We start from the raw sequence: 24,633 nt of genomic DNA, 5'->3' as shown, positions 1-24,633 counted from the left end.
CCATATATTCTCTATTTAAAGTGTTGTTTAGGCAGAGGGGTGCCAATCCCTAAGGCCATTCATTGTGTTGGAATGGAGTAGAATTACCAGGATTAGAGGAAACAGTTATGTCTTTCTGAATCCTCTGTACTTTGTATTGCTATGGCTTGGTGGGATGTATATAAAGGAAGATAAGGATGAGGGTATAGATCTGCTTTAAGCACATTCATTCAGGGCACTCATCAAAGCTCATATTTATATACAAATAAGAACATGGAAGATAACTAAATTCAATCCAACATAATAGGTATATATAGTGTGGTAGTTTGGGGGATTTAGCACAATGGTGAGCGCTAAGTGACCACTGCTGAAGCCGACTTTTATCATCAGCCATTTATAACTCTTGGCTCTCCGTTTCCCTGTATACTGAGTAGAGGCAAGTCTCTCACATAATTTCCCATGTGCCACTCAACTGGTGTTTCTCCCATCTCACACACAAGGCTACAGTCAGTCTCTTTGACTAAAGGACACACAGTTCCAGCAAACAATTCATTGTTCTTACCACCCTTCTCAGGTACTGTGGTTAACTTTATTTAAAAGCACTGGTTCTGTGTTGACACTGTCCACTTCTCTCTGGTGCCCCCTGTAGGCCACTAGGCTCCAAGGAATTTTCCCCTGCATTGCTAGGGACAACTGCATACACGTCAGCCTCATGGCTTAGACTGGCAGGTTTCCTGCCCACCAGTACCTCCTGTAGTACCCCACAGCACAGGGCACGTTACAAACATATGGCCCAATTGACCACATTCTATGCACAGTTGAGGCTGTAGTGGACCCCACAGCTCAGGGCATGTCGCCAAAAGATGCCCCCGCTGACCACACACTGTGCATGGTGCAGGCACATTTTCTCTTCATCTCTTCCCTTCATGTCTTCCCAGGCATGCTGAAGCTCACGCTGATTCTGTTGAGCTTCATCCCTACTGTAGTTTCTCTCTCTGGTTACTATAGGAAACAACACTCTCTTAATGGCTCCTTGCTGGGCCTCTGTCACACAGGACTCTCTCCCCTGACAACGCTTTCTCTCCAGTTGCTATAGGAGATGGCACTCTCCCTCTGGACAATCTTTCTTGTCTGCGCTGGATTTTCTCTCCAGGAGCCTTTGCTCAGCCCCACTCCCCTGCAGGCACCTCCATGGCACGCTGTCAGCAACCCTGCATTCACTGGCTTTGCTCCCGACAACTGCACACCTGCTAGGCCTCTCTTTAGCCCATTGTTCTCTCCTGGCAGTCTGACCGGGCTTCTCCACTGCAGTAGCTGTGGTCAACACTGCCAAATGTCCCTTGCACCAGTCCACAGCAGACTCACCATCAGGCACAACTTTTTCTGGCACCTGTACAGCTTCCACAATTGTTGACCACCTCTCCAGCCACCAAACTCTTTCAACCATTTCATCATAATAGTCCTTTTTCTTTGATCGCCCAATACTGGCAGACAGTCGATTTGTGCAATCCACAGCACCTTGGCACACTACGTTCCACAGTCCACAGAAACATATTTTAGAGCACTTTCTCTTTATGGACTTTTTCTTCTCCTACAGGCCTTGTCTCACCGGCTGTACACCACATTTAATCTCTGCTGTCTCACTCACAGAAACACAGTTCACCAGAACTTCTTTTCCAGAGACTCCAGACTCTACACACTCTGTCCCTTTAATGTCATTCCTTTGCATTTAGAAAGGCTTTTCCGAGAGGTAGTGCTGTTTGCCCGCATTCTCCACCAATTGGGATAGTTTGGGGGATTTTGCCCAATGGTGACCACTTTAACATTAAAAGGACAGTGTTTATTCATTCAAAGGCCCTCAATCCATGTACATCACATAATAATTCACTTTTCTTCAGCATAATGAAACATAACAGTTCATTTGACTTTCACCAAAACAACATGTTTGTGTCTCCTCGACATCTGGCTGTCCCATACACTCCCAGCGTGATAGTCTTAGGACTTTACCGTATTTCTCCAAAAATACAGTCCTCACTATCGCTCATCAGCTTTCCTCAGCGCCAAGCATTTCAGCACACATACGCGCAATGCTCACCCCTCAGGGGTCACTGACTCTGTTTTTCAGTCTCGCCAACAGGTCCCCTGGGTGTCACTGACCCTCTCAACCTCACCTTGCCTCCCCCCAGCTGTTCCGCATGTGCTTTCAGCCAGCAGCAGAGACTGCCTGTGGACGTGTGCCTCCTGCACACCCACAACTCCCCTGAGCTCTGGTCCAGACTCCTAATAAGGCTGCTCTCAGCCACCTGATCCTCCGAGACTGGTCATTGGCAACACCTGGCCCTAAGATTAGAGATTCCATCCTGCTACAGTCCAGAAAATCTGGAAGAAACTGCAAAGCCAACTTCTTCCCTGGAAATATATTCACATCCTGGAACCTCTCTGCTACTGGGTAACTGTATTGCCAAATTACATTGTGACATTGCCACACTGCTACAATAGCCATAAAAAAAGCATATCGAAACCTAAAAACAAAAATGTAATATATTGCAGCTTACAAGTCCTTAGATGTGGTGGCTGCGTTAGTTTCGTTTTTTCATGCTTTTTCCTCTTTATTTTTCTGGTAATTCTATGTCTATGGAGGGAGCCATGGTTGACACCCAGACTGGGCTACAAACATATCTGCCTTAAGCTGATCATCTACTAATCATTTTTGCTCATTCAGCCCTGAAAACATGCTCAATTTAACGTGGAAAGGGTTCCTCCCCCTCCACAGGGCTGTTGTATTCTGACAGTGGTTGGTGTGACTACGGTCACTGTTCAGCCAAGAATTTTCAGACCAGCTCCTTTGACAAAAGTTGAAGTCCTGAGGTGGCTTCACATTGCTCGGATTTTGACTGAGTCTGCAGGAATTTCTAGCAGTGTATAGCCAACTTTAGTTCAACTACATTACATGAGGGATGATGGGATTAGAAGCTTAAAATAAGATAACATTGTTTTATGCTTTCAGGTCAGCTCACAGGAAATGACAAGGATACTGCATTTCAGGCAAGACTAAGGCCCCTTTCACACAGGCTGATCAGGAGATCCGTGCACGGATCCCCTCCTGATCACAACAGTACGGAGCCAATGTCACCGCTGTGACATCCGTGTCTGTACAGTTTTTTCCTCCACCTTGCGCTGGAGGAAAAAACTGAAACTGCTGGACCTTATCTTGGTCAAACTCTAAGGGGATTGTGTCCGTTTACATCACATTACCCCCAATCCTGCACAAACCGGTCCGGTGAAATGGATCACTGATCCGTCTGTTTCTCCAGACCCAGCCACAAGGCATGCACTATTTTTTTCTGACTGCACCGGACCGGAACGCAGGCACTGATGTGCCGCGCGTTCCTGTGCGGCCAATCGCATTGCGGCCGGAGGGCGTGGCTGCGGTGCCATTGAGTTCAATGCACCGCCACGCCCCCTCCTGCCCTAAAACAAAGTGAGCCGGCTGTAATGCGATCCAGTGTGTTCCGGCCAGAATCAGACTGGCATGCATCGAGGCTGGTGTGAACTAGCCCTGCATGTAAGCTGCTAATGAGTGTCATATTTGTATCTGTACTCAACCATTAGCAGCTACTTGTGTGAGGTATCACTATAGCCAGATTGTTTGGGTTTAGGATACCTTTATTGCCCAAGATTTGTCTTAGGCATACGCTAAAAGTCTCATACACATGAAATAAGCAAGGACACCTGCATGGTGAATGACTGCTGTTTTTTTGTAGATGGGATAACCTTCTGTTATTTTATTGTTGGCACTGGATCTGAAAACACCAGAGAACAGTCTCCTGAAAGGTATTTGCTTTTTTTAAATCTTTATTCATTGTTAAAATCTTACTTTGTGGACAATAGTGGCATATATGGTGGGATTTGTTAATTGGTGTGTGCTATAGTCCATGAATGTGATTCTCTTATATAACCACACATAACCTAGGCAATGTGTATGTGCCACTAATTTATTTAGCATGTTACAGATGCTGCTGACCCCTTTGCTAATGGAGTTAATCTGTATATAGATCACACACTTTAATATTTTGTACTTTGATTACAGTAAGCATTCACCTGGCATCATTTCGATAAGCTTATGCCACATGTGTCAAACACAAGGCCCGCGGGCCAAATACGGCCCACCAGGCCATTTCGTGTGGACCTTGCACCTCTCCTGCAGCTGTGGCACCCCCCGTCTCTGCCCCAACCTTGTCTCTGATACTGGTGCTTTAAATTTTTTAATTGAAGCCAGCGATGTAAACAGGTGCCGGGCTTTACAGGAAGGCTGCTGAAGTCCCTAGCAAGGTGCTGGCGGCCTTCCTGTGAACCGCAGCGCCTGTTTACAGAGTCGGCAGCAAAGCTCCTCCTTCCTGTTGATCCACGCCGCCCACACCTGTTGGGACCATGTGGGACCCCTGATGAGACCACCTCAGAGCCTGCACAGCCCACCATAGAACCTACACAGCCACCTGAGAGTCCACACAGCCCACCATAGACCCCACACAGCCCACCAAGGACCCTGCATAGCCCATCTGAGAGTTCTCACAGCCAACAATAGAACCTGCACAGCCACCTGAGAGTCTGCACTAATTGCCATTATTTTTTCAAGACTTCTACTTTCAGAGCTAGTTATTAAGTTATTACTAAAACCAGTAATAATCGAATGCAGAGGCAATTACTTAATATGATAAAGAATAGATACATATATATAGTCTTACAGATACAACTGGCCCTTTGAGGGTAGCCATAATGCTGATGCGGCCCGCGATGAAATTGAGTTTGACACCCCTGGTTTATGCAATGTCACATTTATTTCAGTCCAGAGTTGCATTCATTTTTCACCAAGATCTTGTAGTGAGGTTGGGAGAGTTTGGCCACTGTGGAAAGATTCTCAGTTGGGTTAAGGTCTGTACTCTGTGGTGACCATGTGTGAAAATTATGTCTCATGGTCCCTGAACAATTTGGGCCCGATGAATCCTGGCATTGTCATCTTGGAATATGCCCAATGTGCCATCAGGGAAGAAAAAAATCTATTGATGGAAAAACCTGGTCATTCAGTATATTCAGGTAGGCAGCTGACCACATTTTTTGAGGACATAACATTGCTGAACCTAAAAATGATCTGATAGAAGGCATGCACCTATTCACTTAGCTAAATCCAGGTAGTGTAGTTTCCATCATGCTTTTCTGGTATCTTAAATTAGCGGGGATAGCCTATGAAGTATGTATAGTTTCATCATTATGCCCTAAATAAAAAATACAAATAGCATAGTACTGGCACTGGCACAGTTTCTGTTTTTTTGCATGCTTTTGACATACAGATAGTATAGTTTCACCAATTGTTCTGGTATCAATGGCAATGCAAAGAGGCAAGGGTACTGAGCAAAGTGCAGTAACCTATTTCAGGCAATTAGATTTCAGTTTACTAAAATATATACTGGTTCATGAACCTCTCTGGATGCATATGGCTATTGTGGATGTCACTGGTTTACATTTACATCTCATTAATACACTGTACATGTAATAGTGTCTTTGGAATAAGCCAAAATAGTGTCAATACCTGGCACATGTGTCGTAGCGACCTAGCGATTTACTTATCTGCTGCTACTGCACCTGCGCCAGGTATTAGTACCATTGTGGCTTATCCCAAAGCTACCCCCAGGCTGTACGCAGAATGTTTGTGTTCTCAGGGGAACAGAGAAAAAACTGCACCATTTTGTTTACTAATTGTATTGAGAGTCCATCATGGGAGCAAGCTTGGAGTGGTGGCTACTTTACAACACACACAGGGACCATGGGGAACAAAAGTAGCCACCCTCCAGAAGGAAGAACAGTGTCAGCACCAATACAGAGATGATTTGAGGATCTACAGCTGAGTGACACAGAAATAAAGTCCAGTTTTGTTAATAGTTAAGGTACTTGAATGCATTTCTAAGGTTTAACTCCTGAGTTTAGTGTCACTTTAACATGTAGTAGATTTCAGAACAATGGGAGCTCTGTATGGCCTTTATTCCTCCTCAGCATGTCCTTGCAGACTCTGAATCTGGAGGTCTGAATCTGGAACAAAATCTATCCTTCCATAGCCAATATGCTGTCCTTCCAATGACAGAATTTACAGTAGGTTAGATCTAGAACTTTAAATTAGTCTGTTTTTAAAAACAATTTTGCTTAGAATTAGAGTTATATCATGACTAAAGCAAAGTGAAATAACTGGTAAAAAATCATCAACTTAAATATTATTTTCTAGCACTTTCTACATAGTTTGTACCAATGCTGTTATAATAGTGCTGCATGAGAGAGTTAATTTGCTGTAATATTTCAGGGGTTAAATGCCAAGCTCTCCTGATAACATGGCAGTCTGAAGGACGTGTTTGGATAAATGAATTTCCGCTCCTATTTGAGAGTTTATGTTTAGCGTGGGAATGCCAGACTCTGTTAGAGCTGCTACTCGGTGCACTGCCTACTGTGCCTGACAGGCAGAATGAAGAAGAAATTGTACCTACTATACATACAGTATAATAGTGCAGAGAATCCTTGTATATAGGCCATGACCAAATATGGAGCGGGCAATAACCTGAATTAATCCTGAGCGAAGGATCGGATCCAGCAATGTGCTTATAATAATTAGAACTGCGAAAGCAGAAATGAATGGGAGTGGAACCCTAATGACCAAATCAAACCTCTGCGTACCCTGCATCATTAATTGACTTACTCTAACTGCACTCTATGCACTTTGCAATGTTTTTGTACAGTGTTAGCTTGTATCTGGATTTATACTATGCTGGATTGGTACATTTTTCCCACTTGTATATTAAATTGAAGCACTGGCAGCAGTAATGGAATAGTGTACTTGCTCAGCTTAACATTTAGTGCACATTTCAGGCTGTGTTTTCAGTACATTTGCTTTTAGCTTGTTTGCAGTGAATGGCAGCACAGTACACATCTCAGTGTCTAATGTGAGTAAAAGAAAATGTAGCTCAGAAACCGTTTAGTGCATTTTAAAGGTGAATTCTAGGCTGAATGCACATGTGCTGGCTAAGAACTTGCATACAGGCCGAGATAGATGATCTTCGTAATGATCTTAGTGCTGCTGCTCTTTCATTACCTAGCCACAGGGTGAGCAAAGAGGTGATCAGTCTGTATTGCCTAATGCAACAGCTACCATATGTGTAGTTCAGATTTGACTGGATTTATGTACAGTACACTATTGAGATAAAATATTATTATTATACAGGATTTATATAGCGCCAACAGTTTGTGCAGCACTTTTACAGTATAAGGACAACATTACAGTTACAATACAAATCAAGATAAGATAGTAAGGAAGGCCTTGCCCGTAAGAGCTTACAATCTAAAAGGGAGGGGCAAGTAATAAAAAAGGTGGTAGCTGTGTGGAAATGAATTGTTTGAGAAAGTGATAGTTCAGTGGTTAGGTTGAGGCAGGTTAGGCATCCCTAAAGAGAGATGAGTCGTTAGGATCGCCTAAAGGCAGACAGAGTAGGAGATAGCTGGACAGGTTGGGGTAGGGAGTTTAGATGATGAGAGAGACCTAGAGAAGTCCTGGAGGTGACCATGGGAGATTTTGACAAGAGAGCTAGAGAGTAGGAGGTCTTGGGAGGAGTGGAGAGCCATGCAGAATACCACCAGCTATAGAGGAATACAACAAACCCCAGCAATACATTATACATACAGGGGGGTTATTCACGTAGGAGCTGAAGGATCCTTCTCCCGCCGGAGCCCTTTCGATTCAGTAGAACTGAAGGGCTGCTGTACGGACTATTCACTATAGCCCGTACAGGGGTCAAGAGGCTCTGCCGAGTCGAGGGCATATGCTTCTGCTCGACTGAGCCAAAGTGACACCCAAAGCAGGGCCAACGGCCGGCCTTTCGCCCTGCAAATGACAGCTGGGCAGACCATGTATTGCTGGGATATAATATATCCTAACGGCCGGCCGGGAGGCTGCTAAAAATACTTTTTCAATTTTTTTCTTTTACTCTTTTCATTGATTTGCTATTCTGCTCGGTACCACGGAGGTACCGAGCAGAATAGCCAAGCCGAATACTGCATTCGGCTATTCACTCACTGCCATTCAGCCCCAATGAGAATAGGGGCGAATAGCAGCGAGTGAGCTGCCGGAGCTTCGGCTCAGCCGATCCAGATGTCGGATCAGCTGAGTCGTAGTCCCTCTGAAGTCCGGCTCAGCCGAACTTGCAGGGCTTGTTTGGCTGACCGAAGGCAGCCGATGTATGGCTGATTTCAGCCGATGTATGGCTGAGATCAGCCGTACTGAGCCTGAGTGAATAGCTGAACGTAGTTCGGCTCACTTCACTTCGGCTGGGCTATTCACTCGGCTGCCTTTGGCAGCTTTGTGATTAACCCCTATAGTGTATAATGTTTTGCTGGGATTTGTATTCCTCTATAGCTGATGGTACATTGCGCTGTATAATATATCCCAGCAATACAGCAAATTGTGCCATGTGGGGGAAAGTGCAGGCAGTCTTACCTGAGCAGTCTCCCAGCAACTTTATCTTCATTATCTGCTTTATCTTCTCCCTGTGTCCCTTTGCTGTCTCCCTGTGCCGATCGTGGATGTGGGCGGGCGGGTCTGGCAGCGGCGAGCGGGTCTGAGATCTAAGGCGGAAGGAGAAGCGGCGTGCGGCGTGCGCCATGTGTGGAGCCACGAGCAGGGCAACTAATTGAATGTCAACTAATTGATGATGGAAAACTTTGACAACGTTTTCCATCATCGATTATAATCGACTTAGTCGATTAGTTGTTGCAGCCCTACTTAACTTAATGTGTCGCCAATGACAATAGAAAAAGTAAAAAAAAAAAAAATAGAATAACTCCCGTTTTTGGTATAGTGGTGACCAAGCGCCTGGGATTCTTCTGTCCGTGTGTGCCAGGTATAAGGCCCTTTATCAGTATTCCTGCCCAAGCCTTATTTTGTATAAAACTGGCTTCACACGCTATCCTGAAATTTCCATAAATCTTGCATAAAACACATGCATGCATAAAACACATGCATGCTAAATAAAGCTCAAGTCCACATCCACAGTATAGTGAGTACATTGACAAAAATATCTATATTTTGAACACATAACCCGTGCCATATTTTCAGTATTTTTTACAGGCTTCATTATGAGTATTTACAGTACATTATGATAGGGAGATAAAATACCTTTAAAATGTTATTATAAATGAAATCCCCATAAATGAATACAAAATTGCAGTTCATAACAACACCTGCATAAATGTTTTGCATCATTGAGTCTGACTTAACAGCTCAACAGAACTGAAAGTCAGAGCACTACATAGACTTTTAACTTTCAGTAACCTTATGTGAACTTCTCCTTTTTACCCCTGGATGTACCTTTGTGTCTTATTTCACATCACATCTCTCTACACACTTCTTTGTGTCCTTATTGCAAACATTTACTTGGTACAACACGCATCCTGCAGTGCATTGCAGTGCCATTCATTGTCAATGGCACCCCAGCACACTGTATGATCAAATGGAATGCATTAGCGTGCAGTGCTTTAAAAAACATGCATTTCCAATTTTTTGTGCTGTTAAGCTGGCCATACACCTTACAATTATCTGCAGATTTTCTGTGGTCAGATGGAAAAGGTGCAACAGATTCCTCCATCTCTGCTAAACTGTGTGGATGGCGTAATCTCCACCTGGGCCAATCTGTTTTCTCCATCTGACCACAGAAAATCTGCAGATAATTGTAAGGTGTATGGGCACCTTAAGGTGCGCTGCCAGCCCACTCAAAATGTTTTATGCAGTTGTTAATTTGTAAGTTATAGGGGGCTTCAACTGTGGCCCCTGATGGCTTCAAAGGGCCACACATAATGATCAGTATATGACAATTAACTGTGAGGAGCCACAGACATATTAGAGGAGACTGTCAAAGATTGTGGACATGCAACATTTGTTGTCTTCAGTGGTTAAAGACTGAAGACAGTCAGGGACAGGGGACCAGGGATGTGCATGGGCTTGACTCCAACCGAGTTCGCCAAAGCCTTCGCAAAACTCCACCCTCCCAGTGCAATCAGTAGCAGCTGGGACATTCTCCACCCCTTTGTTAAAGTGACACTAAACTCAGAAGTTAAATCTTAATACATTCAAGTACCTCAACTATTAACAAAAATTTAACTTATTTGTGTATCACTCAGCTGTAGATCCTCAAATCATCTCTGAATTGGTGCTGATACAGTAAGGCCTGGAGCTATGGAAAGCAGAGGAATGAGCGGAAGGCCTGCATGACAAGGCTGGGAAGGGGAACGAGGACAGGAAAGAGTTAAGGAGAGATAGAAGAAAGGGTATAGAAAGGTCACTTACTTGATTAGTGGAGGGGGTGGTCCAGGAGGGGCTTCAGGAAAGTTAGCCAGGAAGGAGGAGTCCGGAAGGTCAGTTGGGAGTCCTGCAAGATAGGAAGAACTTCCCACCCGCCCCATAGGAGGTGGTCTGTGTTTCTGGATATTTGTCACAGCTGGGGGATGGCGGTTTGGATCCTTGGAGGCAGTGGTTAGTGGGTACATATCTGGACGGGGGACCCATCCGTGGTATGGGTGTCCTCCAGTAGTCGGACGGTCAGTTTGGTATGACCGGTAAATATTGGACCAACGTGGGTCTGCGGGCAATCTAGTTACGTCCCCGAGGCGGTGTATGGCGGCTGGGGGCAGTCAGTTACAGAAAAGGTGCCCGCAGATACTGGTCCATTTATAGAGTACAATTGCCTTCAAGGACCTTGAAACCAAACGAGTTGGTACCGATGTTTGGTTGTTAATATTGTTAATATGGTTATTTATAATGTTATTTATAAGTGTTTATAATAAAAGGCTGCTGTGGCCATTTAAATTCCCATTGTTGTGTGGTGTAGTTATTGGGATGTGGGTAATGTAAAAGGGACCTCTGAGCTACCTGTGTCATGTCCTTCCTTCTGGAGGGTGGTTACTTTTGTTCCCCATGGTCCCTGTGAGTGTTGTAAAGTAGCCAACTCTCCAAGCTCGCTCCCATGATGAACTATAATCTTACGTTTAGTTTACTAATTTGTATTGAGATTGTAGTCCATTACAGGAGCGAGCTTGGAGCGGTAGCTACTTTACAACACACACTTGGACCATGGGGAACAAAAGTAGCCACCCTCCAGAAGGCAGGACAGTGTCAGCATGAGTTCAGAGATGCTTTGAGGATCTACAGCCGAGTGATTTACAAATAAGATACATTTTTGGTAATAGTTATGGTACTTAAAGCATGTTTAAGATTTAACTCCTAAACTTAATGTCAGTTTAAGTGTAGCGGCTCTGACAGTTTTGCTTGGGCAAACACGGTATGCCCCAAACTCACGCTCATCACTCATGCAGCAAGCATATTCCCAGTCTAGACTGCCTTAGAGATCACTGATATTACAACATCTTTTCAAATGAAAACTCCTGCTTCTGAGTGCTAGATCTGTAAAGGGCCGCACAGCAAGTGCTAAAGGGCCCCATGTGGCTATCCGGCCACGGCTCTGACAATAAGGCTTTAGCAGTCAGAAACACAAGATCTGCACTGAAAAACTAACCACCAGTTGAATTTTCATCCTGTTAAAAGAAAATGCAGTATAGCTACCCAAAGTAATACATTTGCATTGTCAAACAATACAGCAGCTCTATCATTTTACCTTCTACTTGGGCTTTAGAGCTTTGTCTGTATCTGTGCACTTTTCTTTCTCTGAGTACTCATATATGCTGTCAACAAGCCTTTTTACAGGAGAAAACAAAGTTACTGCTGTTCAAAAAAAATGTGATTCGGATTTCCGGAGACGGGAAAAGTAACTTTGTTTTCCCAAGCTGTAATGCCATTTACTGAGCCCAGCAATGCCCCCAGAGTCCAGTGTGAGGCAGCCTCTTCTGGCAACGAGCTAGTTAAAGGGATGTTGACAGATGAGAGAGGGACTGTTTTAAATCCCAATGGAGGCTCCCACAGGAAATTAACTCTCCATCCTGCAGTTAAATCTGACCCTTTGGCTGTGATTCAAACAGTTAGCCATGTGAACACCATAGAGTGTCTGTTTTTAGCAGGGCAGGCCCACAGTCTAAGAAGATTGTGCTTCTAGGAATGAGCTGGGACCATAGACAACACCCTCTGAACAACTTGTTTCTGAGTGTTCTGTTAGAGGCACACAGACGACTGGGATACTCGGTTACAAATGAACCAAGCAAAACCAAAGACGGCTGCCCACACTAGTCTCTGGAACAGCTACAAACACAGGATACGGGAATAATCCTACGCTGTCTTACAATGCTGCTTTAATGGATTCCTTGTGGGATTTTCAGCTGATTGGAATGGCTCATTTTCACGGTGCATCTTGCAGTCTGCAGACATGTAGCAATGCCGGAGAAAGATTTCTGTCACATTTCGGGTCCCACAGATGTCAGTGTATTGGTGAAGCGGATCTGATGTACAAAGTTGGCTGCTGTGCCTTAGGCTAGTTGTAGTCTATGCACTTGTGTTTTTTAATTCCTCTGGATGTCAGGACAAGAGACACTAAGGAAAGCAAATGAGCAGCCGGACAGAAAACACTGCTTTTAGGGCAAAGAAAACGTCCTGTTACATGTTTCTCAAGAATTGTACTTGTGAAACGAGTACAGAATGTTATCTGCTTTGACTCATAGGGCAGATCATATGTCTGTCTCCACTTTTTGATCTGTTTTTACAACTTTTTCAAGACCTGTAGATAAATCCCTAGTCAGTGTGCTTTTATGGTTGATTTGGAAGCTTTTTTCTTTGTTTAAAGATACTCTGAGCAAAACTTTTTTAAGTTTATTATGTCATTTGGCAGATAAAAAGTTTACCATTCCTGGGGAAATCCAGACAACCTCCTTCTTAAGGATTTGTTTACATATACTACATTTTATTATGTAATGTAATATCTTTCACATGCAACATATTTCCACTTTTTTGAGCAGGCGGCTCAGTTTGTTAGCATTAAAAATGCAGCTCCGATGAAATTTGTGGTTAGTGTCCTCAAGTGTTGCTTGTATATTTAGAATGGAGAATAACTATGCAATAGCCAGTGTCAACAGAAGGACCCACAATATCCCTGCCTGTGTCTTGGTCTCAGAATAGCTTTCATCCGGCATTGCCCAGCAGTCATCCTCCCATTTGTTTCCCTCTTTGGGGCTGATCTCTATGGTGAGACCAACATCTAGCCACAAGCAGCGGGAATAGAGTGTGGGATGTCAATGTGTGGCATGCTGTCACCTCTCTGTTTGCTCCAGAACTCTTACAAAAACTTTGGCATCCTCCAAACTTGGGGGAAAAGTTTTTTCTTTTTTGTTGGTTTTGCATGTACTCTCGTGGACTTTTTATACCTTTCAGAAATGAAGCGTTTTCAAGCATGGAAGAATTCTATACCCTTTTTGTCACATTTTAATATTTATAAAGTAAGTACTTACATCTATAAAGCTGTTTGCATGTAGAAATTCATACACTGTATTTTTTTTATTTTTTTTTGTCCATTGCCGTTGTGTTCTGCATGCAAGCTGTTCTTCTGAATTAACTTATGTGTATGTACAGGCAGCAAAAGGGGGCACCAGGTGCACATTTATTATGGCAGGGGATAATTCTTCTTGCACTGGGCTTAAAAGGATGTATAGAGCCAAATAGTTCAGTGCATACTGAGAGTGCTTGCCAAAGCCATTGCTATGTGCCCCTTCCCAGTAGAATGCTGCTTGCAGCATCTCTTGTGTCAGTAGCACTCCTACATAATGTCTGTGCTACCTAGTTGAGCCAGTTGGGAAGTGTTTGACAGCTTAGAAGACTGCTGCTTGAAGCCACACTATTCATCATGATCTTCTGGATCTAGCACTTGTGCTTGTATAGTTTTCATCAAAGAGCTCCAGGTGCACTGACTCTTAGTGCAAATAACTTTGTGTCATAAATTGTAGATCAAGAAAACAGAGTGGAATGTATAAAAAAGAAACACTATAGTGTTTCTGATCCACCATTGTTATGCCCTGCTGTGCTCTACTCTCAGGGCTAGTAGCAAGCCTCTTCATCTGTTGAGTATTGCTGGCTTCATGTCAGTCTCCAAGGAAGTCTGGTACCTGGGGCGATGTAGCAGGCCATCAAATGCAGTCACATTAGTACTTTAAATCATGGGAAAATGAACATACAACACGGTGCAGTTTTACACTCTTTCACAGCCTCCAGCCCTCTGAAGCAGAAAAATGGGTTTCCTTGTGCTTTTGTTGGCACAATGGTTATATTTAACAGGACAATGCTAAAAGGTGATATGCAAAATCCAACAATGATACCAATAAGATTTCAGATTACTGTACTCTCATCACTTATTTGTATTATTTCCTATAATTATACAGCACAGCATATTATGCAGAGTTTGCAGTAGATATAACCTTTCTCATCATTAAAAGGAGCTTACAATCTAATGTCCTTACCACATTAATGCTTATACTGAAGGTTTAATTTTGTATCTAAACCAATTAAATATAGCAATATGATTGTATTTTGGAGGAAAGCCACTGAAAAACTAGAAGGTAAGGGTTCTAGCCACCAGCCACTGCAATGCCCTGAAAACTTACATTTGTGACTGGCTATTACATTGAAAGGAGAAGTACTGGAAGAGTACAATATACTCTTCCCAATACTTAGAGTTGGTGTGGGACACTGCAGCTGTCCTACGCCAGCTCTATAGCCAAAGCTGAGCAATCATGTAACCACTGATTGCTGAGCTCTCCGTCATAGAGCTGAGTGCAGTGACGGCTAGCTTTTGCTCCGCGCAGGGATTCCCCCTTTCCCTCTCTGTTCCTCCAGCGCTCACTGGAGGGGCAGACATGGGAGGGGGTGCGCACAGCTAGCTCTGGCTCTAGAGGGGCCCCAGGAGCTGTTAGCCATAATGTGGTAGTTTGCACAGCATATTTAGCACATTATGGCAGACTTACCTGCAGAAGTGATCTTCTCCTGTGCTGCTCCCCTCGATCACTGGTGCATCTTTCTTTGTCCTGGTCCCACGCATATGGAAGTACTTCATCTAAGCAAGGATCCTGCAAGGAAAGGCAGGGAGAAACATCTATGACAAAACAGACCCACACTGTCTCTTCTCCCATAAACAGACCTGCCTGACTTAAAGTGGACCTTTACCCCCATTCACTAAAAATTAAAATAGTGTGCAGCTCTGCATACTGATATGAATTCATCTCACATTCATTAGCTGATACTGATATGAAATTTAGCTGATGCTTATATGAAATAATTTTACATTCATCAGTATCAGTTAAATTTATTTTCTTTTACCTCCAATTACTGTTTTTCTACTTCCTGGTTTAGTGAGGCACTGGTGATGTAGCCCTGGCCTCACAGATACATTATGGGAAGACTACATCACCAGTGCCTTCCAGGGAAATGTCATCTGTAAACTGTTCCAGGGGGCAGATCCAGAGTTCCAGGGTGTAAAGGGAGATATATTAATCTGCCCTTAGTAAAAATGGCCACTGTGAGAAGAATGGGGAGGAAACGAAAAATAAAGTATGGAAAGAATAAAAAGCCTGCACAATTATCTCTAAGTATCTACTGTATATCTGTTTGTAGATTGTCATTACTAAGCATTTCTGAAGGTGCCTTTGTTATAATTTTTAGAATAAGGGTGATGTTCCTCTTTAACTTTCACTTAGCATACACCATCAGTCTTCTTTCCACTGCCTTCGTGAATACCCCAAAGTATCTTGGAAAGTTAAGATTCATTTTTACAAAAACAGTCCCATTTATCATTGTACCCTGAATGGTTGTTGTATATTTTGTCAGCCACGATTCCAACCTCTCCATACTACAAATCAATAGTCACAGAGCCTGAATTACTAAAATGTGAAGGGAGGTGAAGTGATCTTGTGTTTACTTCAGACATCAAGTCATTGGAAAACCAAGCTCTGCTTTTATAAATTCCTCGGGTTTGTATACACTTCACCTTACTTCACCCTTTAGTAAATCAGTACCTAGTCTCAGAAATCTCGCAGAATGCTAGATATGTTCTGTCCACCTGTCCAAATATAACATCTCTGGGCAAAAATAACTTTCATCTTGTACTTTTTTTTATGTAAACTGTTGGGTGTGAACCTGCTGCCCATATTTTCTGAAAGGTTAAACCATCAAAAAATGTCCATTCCGGTCCACTGACTTTCTGCATCTAGTGTTCACCTGTACTGCACTGAGGATTCCATTTCTCACTGAATCATTTGCATGACTGAGAGTTCAGTCACCTATAGAATAATTTGTTTCCTTCACGTGTAGGTGGCTTTGTGTATATAATAGGATTTCCTTTCATCATGCATATTAACTACATTACAATGTTTCTCAATGTCTATTGAGTTGAAGAATGTGCGAGAAGGTCATGGAAAACAGATTGCTATTCATTGTTCTGACTGCTGTAGTCTGATGAAAGGTAAAATCTGATTTTCTGCGGGTTACTGCATTTTACACATCAGCATTGCCTTGATAAATCAGCTCATTTGTGTCTTTAACATGAACATGTTTGGAGAAGCTGTGTGAGCAAGGTGATTGTGCTACTGAACTGTTATTTTAGTGGCATTCTGCAGTTTACCTTCTCTCAGGCCCCCTAGGTTCTGTGGATGGTGCCCGAAATTCTCATTATGTCTCTTAACAAAACAGAGTACAGCACAGAAAGCGCCTACTCAGTCCTCACATTGATTCCAGGCTGTCAACTATTTTCTGTTGAAGTGACTTACCACCAGTTCTGTAGGCTTCTTGTGAAATATTTGCCTATCCAATATCCTGCCATGATTAGGCATGATTTTGCACACAAAGTCTGTTTGTACTTGAACAAACCATGTTCTGTACCACTATTTGTTTATGTTCATATGTTAAGCTGGCCATAGCTTAGCAAATATTCCTCCTAAAGCTGGCTATACACTATATGAATTTCGTCTGGTTCTTGATGAATTGTCCGAAATTTGTACAGTGGGTCGGCACCCTTTCAGCTGGCATCACTCGATCAACTGAATGATGGAGTTGGTCAGAAAATCTTTGAATCTTTGAGCTGCTGTCTCTGTTCGGACCAGCCGCTGTTACAATTCAATGAAGACAGCGGGAGATTCCTCAATCAACGATCATAAGCCTTGATAGAATCTGAATAAATCTGTTATATTTTCTTTTTTCCCCCCCCAGCCCGCAGGTTGAACAAAGTAAATATTACAGTGTTTATGGCAAGCTTTAGGCCTCATTCACACTGCCGCGCGTACGTGCGTATTGTACCATATGCAACACATGCAAATAAATGGCTCCATACACATAGCCGCGTATGGAGCCGTATATTTGCGTAGCGTATATATGTGCAAAAACAGAATGGAACAGAGATGCGCCCGGGTAGCGTATTGCTGCGTATTTATTTACGCGTGTATACGCACGTACATGCGTACAGCACATTCAAAATTCCATTACAAGTGATGCATTCTGGGATTGCATATAGTGCACGCATATACGCGTATATACGTAGACGCGTATATACGTAATATACAATTTTGCTTGCGTTGTGTGTGAATGAGGCCTTACTGTTGAGTTCCTGAATCTTTATCTTATTTAGAAGCGTTAACACTTATCAGTCAACCGGCTTCAAATATATACATTTTTAGTCAGGAGCTCACCAGGGGATCCACATCAAATCTCTGAACAACTAAAGCTGGCCATACACTGTTATATTTTTTTCATTTAACCTGCGGAAGAAAAAGCAGACTCCTCCATCCACTGCTTAACAGTGGGGCTATTGTGTGCTGCTATCTGATTGGTTGCTGTCACTGTTCGCCAGAACATTTTCCAGCAAGCTCATTCGATTTTCTGTTTGAAGGATGCCTGATGAAAGGATGGCGACAGGACCACCCACTGAACTTATTTTGGCCGGTTTATCAAAAACAACAACTGTACAAGCCTGAAGGGAAGACTTGAGTTTACCTTCAAACATATTTGTATATTTACTACTGTGTAAGATTTAATTTCTTGGGCTCTTTTCAGCAGTATAAGTTTCATCTAAAGATGAAGGGTCAGCCATACACTGGCCAGTGTTTCTTGATGCCTATAATTGGAACCTCAGTAGAGATAATGGAACAGTATGTGAGTTAGGAATTTAGCAGCAATGACAATACTGGCAAGAGTCTGTGATCGATAATTATATTTTTCCCAATAGAAACTGAATAATGCATTTAAAGGAGAAGTACTGGGAAAGCAAAATATATTGTTCCCAATATTTAGAGCCAGTGTGCAGCACTGCAACTGTCACAGACTGGCTCTATACCAAGAGCTGAGCAAACAAGCAGCTACTGCTCCTGATCTTCATACTCATTCTGGGTCATTGATAGGGTTGCCACTTGTCCAGGTTTCACCCGGACAATCCGGGTTTTGAATGCTGTGTCCGGGTTTCATGGCAGCAGGAACCCGGACACAAGATGTCAGGCAGACAGGGGCAACCAAACGTAAGATAGGTGCTACTGGCCCCCCAACTGAAAATAGTCCCAACTGTGATTTTTACATATTAATGTGTGGCGCTATTTACATTTAAATAAGCCACGACCCATGCTCACCAAAAAATGTCCGCGCATCACTAGAGTGTTTGGGTTTCGCTTAAAGAAAAGGTGGCAACCCTAGTCATTGATGCAGAAAGTATAGAATCATTTGGATTAGAATAACAACCAGGCAGCTTGTAGATTTAAATGGAGAGTTCAGTAATTAAGGCTTATGTATTTTCACAGTACAGCTTACCTGTACAAGGTGCTTTGGCCAAGACTAAAAAAGAGATAACAGCAGGCTCAGAGTTTATGTAATACCAGTGAGGACAAGCCGACTTCATGCAATTCATTAAAGATCTGCCCGGCTATGTGCAGACTACTGGTTGATGGTTGATTGTTTGTTACATTTCTTGTACTTGCTTGGCCTTTGTTTCTTTTGCAAACATGGGGCCCCATTTGGCAAAGGAGTGAGGAAGACTGAGGGCTGCAGCATCAGTTCCAACAGACAAGTTTATTTTAGCAGTGTCTAGTGAAGCAAATGATTCACCCAATGCTTGTGTGTATTGAGCCATTAAGTACAATGTGCTCTTTCGTGCCTGAATGTCAGAGAATGCTCAGTACCAAAACAAATGTCTCCATATGATGAAATGGAGCACATGGAGTTCGTTTAGAGATGTGCAGAATATAAAGCTTAACAAGCTCAGGATAGGTTTAGGCAAACCTACTTTATTGTTATGCTTGCATGTAGATAGCCATCATGGAGTTTGATTTCAGAAACACATGCTTGTATCAATATATCCGTGAGTGTTGTCCATTATTCTGCACAGAGCGATACTGCATTTCAAAGTTTTAGGTATAAAACAAAATGTAGTTTTATGTAACAACCTGTACGTGTTACTTGCTCATGTGCCGCATGTGTTCTAAGGTATTTCTATCACACGGACACTTGTGTTGGTAGAGGGTAGCCAAAAGGCTGGATGAGATTGCTCTTAATGCATTGTATCATTCGGGATAAAAGAAATGGACTAATCAGCGGTTTATGCTATGAAGCTAAATCCTGGGATGGACTACAATTTTACTCTCAGTTTACTCATTTGTATTGAGATTGTAGTCCATCACAGGAGCGAGCTTGGAGCTGTGGTTACTTTACAACATACACAGGGACCATGGAGAACAAAAGTAGCCACCCTTCAGAAGGAAGGACAGTGTCAGCACCAATTCAGAGATATTTGAGGATCTACAGCTGAGTGATGCACAAATAAGATCCATTTTTATTAATAGGGTACTTGATTGCATTTTTTAAGATTTAACTCCTTAGTTTAGTGTCACTTTAAGCAACATGCAGAATTTGACAGTTCATTTTGCAGTCGTGTCAAGCTGTCAGATCTTGTATTTTTATTCCCAGTCTATCCCGGTCTCACACTGCTCAGAGCGCAGACATCAGGAACAGCTTTCACCCAGTCTGATGGGATGTCATATTAACCACATAGTTATGTTATTTTAATTATTCATTTTTTCCTATGTGGAGCAGTGGGCTGTATTTGCCGGCGTATAAGACGACTCGGCGTATAAGACGACCCCCCACTTTTTGTGTTAAAATATAGGTTTTGGGCTATACTCGTCGTATAAGACGAGTATAGCCCAAAATAATGTTTAAATGCACCCACTAACCTCTATGGCGGTATTCCCGAGTGTGGCTTGGGGTTAATTTTCAGTACTATAAGCGGTAACCCCGAGCCACACTCGGGAGTACAGTATCTTACCTTGTCCACGATCCCCGCAGTGTCCTCCATCTTCCGGGTTCCGTCCTTCAGCTACATACAGCATACCATGCTGAGCCAATCACGGCAGGCTTTGTATTCATTAATACAGGCTTTGTATTAATGAATGCAAAGCCTGCCGTGATTGGCTCAGCGCGGTATACTGTGTGTAGGTGAAGCTACACACAGTATACCCGGCGTATAAGACGGCTCTAAAAGCCCGTCATATACGCCGGCAAATACGGTATATGAATTATCCTGCAGAAATTAGATCATCTGTCTTTGGGTTTCCTTTACTACACCTTTTTTTATGATGTTTCATTGGAATAGAAGCAAGTCATCACAAAGAGAAACCTGCCTTGAGGGTTCATCCTAGAACATAACCGCTTGGATGACTTTATGCACGGTTTCTACTTTTCTCCCCAAAGATCCCTTATTTTGATGTTATTCCCAGCCCTCCCCTCTTCCTCCACCTGTCAAAATAAATAAATAACACGGATTGAAGGGAACATGTCCCTGTTTTCAAGCCATGATCTGACTGTGATCAGTTTAAATAGCTGTTTTTGAGCTGCCAAAAATGCAGTGGAAGCGTTCCAAGCTCTCCAGCTTAGACATATGCTTCCAATTGTGTGCAAATGTTAATTGTTTTCTAAAAACTGTCAGGGAAGAGGAATTGTGGGCACGCTTTTGCACCTGTCTGATACTCCTGCTTGTGCTGTGGTTTGGAGACCAGTTTTATGGTTTTACATATTACCTAATAAAGCAAAAGACCTTCTCTGCAGTTTAAAATGAAGACATTTCTCATAGAGGTTGTAACATGTTGACAGCATGAGATCACAGTGTTGAAAGATCAGGTCATGAGGAGTGCTTCATTCCCCGCTGGAAATGTTGGGGCGTTGGTACTAAAATCAAATTTGTTGCCATAACATCATTGTACTAAATAATTTTTTTCACTATGAAAGAGAGGGCAGGAAAAGTGAGCAATCTAGGACAACATAGCTGACCTGGAAAGTGAGATAATTTGGGGAATTTTTCCAAATCAGCGATTTTGTCCTAGATTGTTCACTTCTCCTGCCTTCTCCAAACTCTTCTCCCTTTTGTGAATACCCTGTAAGTATCAAAGCCCCTGTAAATAAAAAAATAACCCCTTAGTGCCTCCTAGTTTTTAAAAAAAATGGTTTTAACAATTTTAAGAATTAAAAGAAAAAAGTTTTTAAAAAAGTAAAAAAAAAATAAGTTTAAGAAAAATGTTTTAAGAAAATACAGGCTTGAGGAACCTATTAAAAGATAGGAGACAAGCATACCACATTCTAAAATAGTTCCACGCTAAAATTGTATTTCTCTCCATGTATTTTGTGATCTATAAATATACTGAAATCTCAGACATATGATGTACCTTATAAATCAGGACAAATAAAATAATTTATTATAAATTACTTTCTGTTATGTACACATTATTATTGCCAAAACTGTGAAAAATTTGTTTTTTTCTGACATTGTTTTATCTTTTTTATTAAAGAAATAAGCATTTATATATATGCATATATCACATCAATCTTCTGACAGCTGGGCGGAGCCAGCCGTGATCTTACGGCTGGCTCCGGCTACTTGCAGACTGATCAGCGTCCCTGGTTAACAGCTAACCAGGGACACTGATCTCCAAACAGCCTAACTCTCCCTGGCACTCTGGGAGTCTCCCGGCCGCCAAGGAGAGAAACACTGCTTTTTCTTTTTATTCTGACACGGAGCCGTGTCAGAATAGAAAGAAAAAATTTGGCCATAGGAATGCATTGCTAGATTCCCATTGACTATTTCAATTTGCAATAGCCAAAAGAAAACTAGCATTGCACTCGCGGGAACAATAGCTAGTTTGCTATTGGCTATTGCAAATTGAAATAGCCAATAGGAATCTCGCAATACATTACTATGGCCAAAAATTTTATTTAGTTTTTTCTATTCTGACATGGCTCTGTGTCAGAATAAGAAAAAAAAAGAAAAATCAGTGTTTCTCTCCTTGGCGGCCAGGAGCGGGAGACTCCCGAAACGCCCGGGAGAGTTTTTTTTCTTTTTTTGGACGGCAGCAGAACCGCCGGACAATAGAAAACAGCACAATCGTTTTCTATTCCATCCGATGTACGGCTGATTTCAGCCGATATACGGCTGAAATCAGCCGTACCAGCCTGAAGTCACTTCGCTTTAGGTAGGTTCGCCTACGGCAGCTTAGTGAATAGACCCCATAGCAAAATAGCACAAATGGCAAAATCGCTCCTGTCCCCAGGTACAAATTCTTTTTCTGAAGCTGTGTCACTAAGGGTTTAAACATATATGGGTACATTTAAAGCATGGAATACACAACTGCTGCATACTGCCAAATCCTTTTTTGCAATTCAATAAACTTTATTGTTCATAGAGGTTTAAAGCAAACTTGCAAATGCGTATCTTAGCTTCACACCATTCCTTCAGAGCATTTCAGGAATCTCTGCCCACCTTCAGGTTTGTATGCACATATCAACTTCCTGACAGAGCATAAGCTTGTTACCACCCTACATTCCATTATGCAGTGCCTGAGGCATTTACTGAGAGAACTGGATATTGCCACATAAGATGTGTCTATTTCTACTGCCATGTAAAAGTTTTAAAGTGACCACAGGTTTACTAAAAGGTCACATGTACTAAAAGAAATATGCGTATCTTTCCTTCTGAACATGCTCTTTGGTCAGCTATCCCATCAATTCTCTGGCTCCAGTACTTTCTAAGTCAGTGACACAAAACAAGTTTAAAGATCAGGAGTTCTGACTTTGCTGGTTGCATGCTTGTTCTGGAGGCAGTAACTTAGATATATGTCTAGTGCATCCTCAGAAAAGGGTTAGCAATGGCACAGTGCATACATTTGTCACTAAAGATGTACGGGCACCTATTCCCATGGATTGTTTTTATGCTGGGCTACTTTTAAGTATAGAATCCTTTAAAAAAGAGAATTCACAAGGAAGAAGTTGTAACAGGAAATAGCCAGAGATCATCTGGGGTGAACATCATAGCATTTGATAAATCTTGGTCTAATTTATTAAAGTGTCTGAGGGGTGACAGGTTTGAGATAGTCAGCGTTGTCCCATGTCAAGCATCCACATTTTCTCTTGGTTTTTTTTTTCTCCTCTCCTGCAATAGGAAATCCTATTGATTCTTTGGGGGGAACAAATACTGTACGTGAGCAATTGTTTCCACATTCTCAGGTACCAGTAAGGGCAGGTTCAGACAGACAAGCAGCTCTGTCCTATGGATGGAGCTCAACTTTCTGCAGAGTGTATCTGACGTGCTTCATCGATCTCTGTGATAAATGGAGCTGGCTTGCATTCATTGTACTACTTAGGCTGGGTTCACACCTGGGCGTACGGAATATGCGCGTTTGCACCGCGATTTGCGGTAAAAGAAACACGCGTTTACGAGGGCTATCCGGCTGTATCCTAATAGATACACGCGGCAAATACGCCCCAAAGAAGCTCCTGTACTTCTTTGGGCGTAGGGCTTTTTCAGCGCGTTCGTACGCGCTGTAAAATGCCCAGGTGGGAACCATGCCCATAGGCAATTGTTAGTTTTCACATGTTGAGCGTTTTACAGCGCGTAGGAACGCGCTGTAAAACGCCCAGGTGTGAAGCAGGTCTTAGTGTTGTAGCAGACTTGGTTCAGTACAAAGATGCACAGGATTGTGCCCTTTACAGCACTGATATCTACTCTAGTGCTGATCTGTGCTGTGTAGGAATGACAACTCCATTTATTACCAGGAACAGTAGCAGATATTTGATAATAATTCTAAACGTGTAGAATTGGGGTTACCTGTTAGACACAGCTCATAGAGAAGTCAGCCTGGGGAGAAACATACCAGGGTTATGATGTAGTGGTGCACAGTAGCTGTGTTTTGCATCAAAAATGGAAAGTGGCTTGGTAAAAAAAAAAGGGGTGTGGTTCAATGGATTAAAGACACTTCACCATACAAATGTTCCAATTCCCGTACAAAGACTTACTCATGCAGACAACTCTTGTAACATCCAGCATCTCTGAATGTACCAAATCTTCTTCACAGGACAAATGCTACAGACTCCACCTATACCAGTAGCTACATAGAGACGCAATCACTACCATAGTTACACTGCTAGAAACACAGCGACAGATAAAATACATAGTGTGCTTGTTTTATATTCTTACAGATGGAAACTCGAGATCCCAAAGTGTAGAAAATATTACCTAATATAAGAGGTATAAAACATCATTCTTTTCTTATTGATGAAAGTTATGCCATACTTGACATGATGCATGTAATGGTCCCAAGTGTATATATATATATATATAA

The 24,633-nt window shown here is 42.5% G+C and overlaps 1 protein-coding gene and 1 long non-coding RNA gene across 5 annotated transcripts in view; one reads left to right on the top strand and one right to left on the bottom strand.

The window, feature by feature from the left end:
* The window catches only part of TNK2 (tyrosine kinase non receptor 2), a 121,243-nt gene that overhangs the window by 37,277 nt on the left and 59,333 nt on the right, over positions 1 to 24,633 (top strand). For 2 of the 4 annotated variants that reach the window (XM_018561583.1, XM_018561581.1), the window contains exon 1: positions 13,424 to 13,443. The exons of the other annotated variants lie outside the window; for them this stretch is intronic. The gene's annotated coding sequence lies outside the window, so the exon portion shown is untranslated. Of the gene's footprint in view, positions 1 to 13,423; positions 13,444 to 24,633 lie in introns of those variants that run through there. 4 annotated transcript variants of the gene reach the window in all.
* LOC108791180 overlaps positions 9,686 to 24,633 on the bottom strand; it is a 20,920-nt gene continuing 5,972 nt past the window's right edge. The window contains exons 2-3 of the long non-coding RNA XR_001941488.1: positions 23,086 to 23,089; positions 9,686 to 9,700 (exon numbers count right to left, since the gene is read on the bottom strand). This is a non-coding gene — a long non-coding RNA (uncharacterized LOC108791180). The remainder of the gene's footprint in view (positions 9,701 to 23,085; positions 23,090 to 24,633) is intronic.

This window comes from Nanorana parkeri, unplaced genomic scaffold, assembly GCF_000935625.1.
Source record: "Nanorana parkeri isolate BGI_ZX_2015 unplaced genomic scaffold, ASM93562v1 scaffold531, whole genome shotgun sequence".
Lineage (NCBI taxonomy): Eukaryota > Metazoa > Chordata > Amphibia > Anura > Dicroglossidae > Nanorana > Nanorana parkeri.
This window is presented reverse-complemented; position numbering and strand designations above follow the sequence as displayed.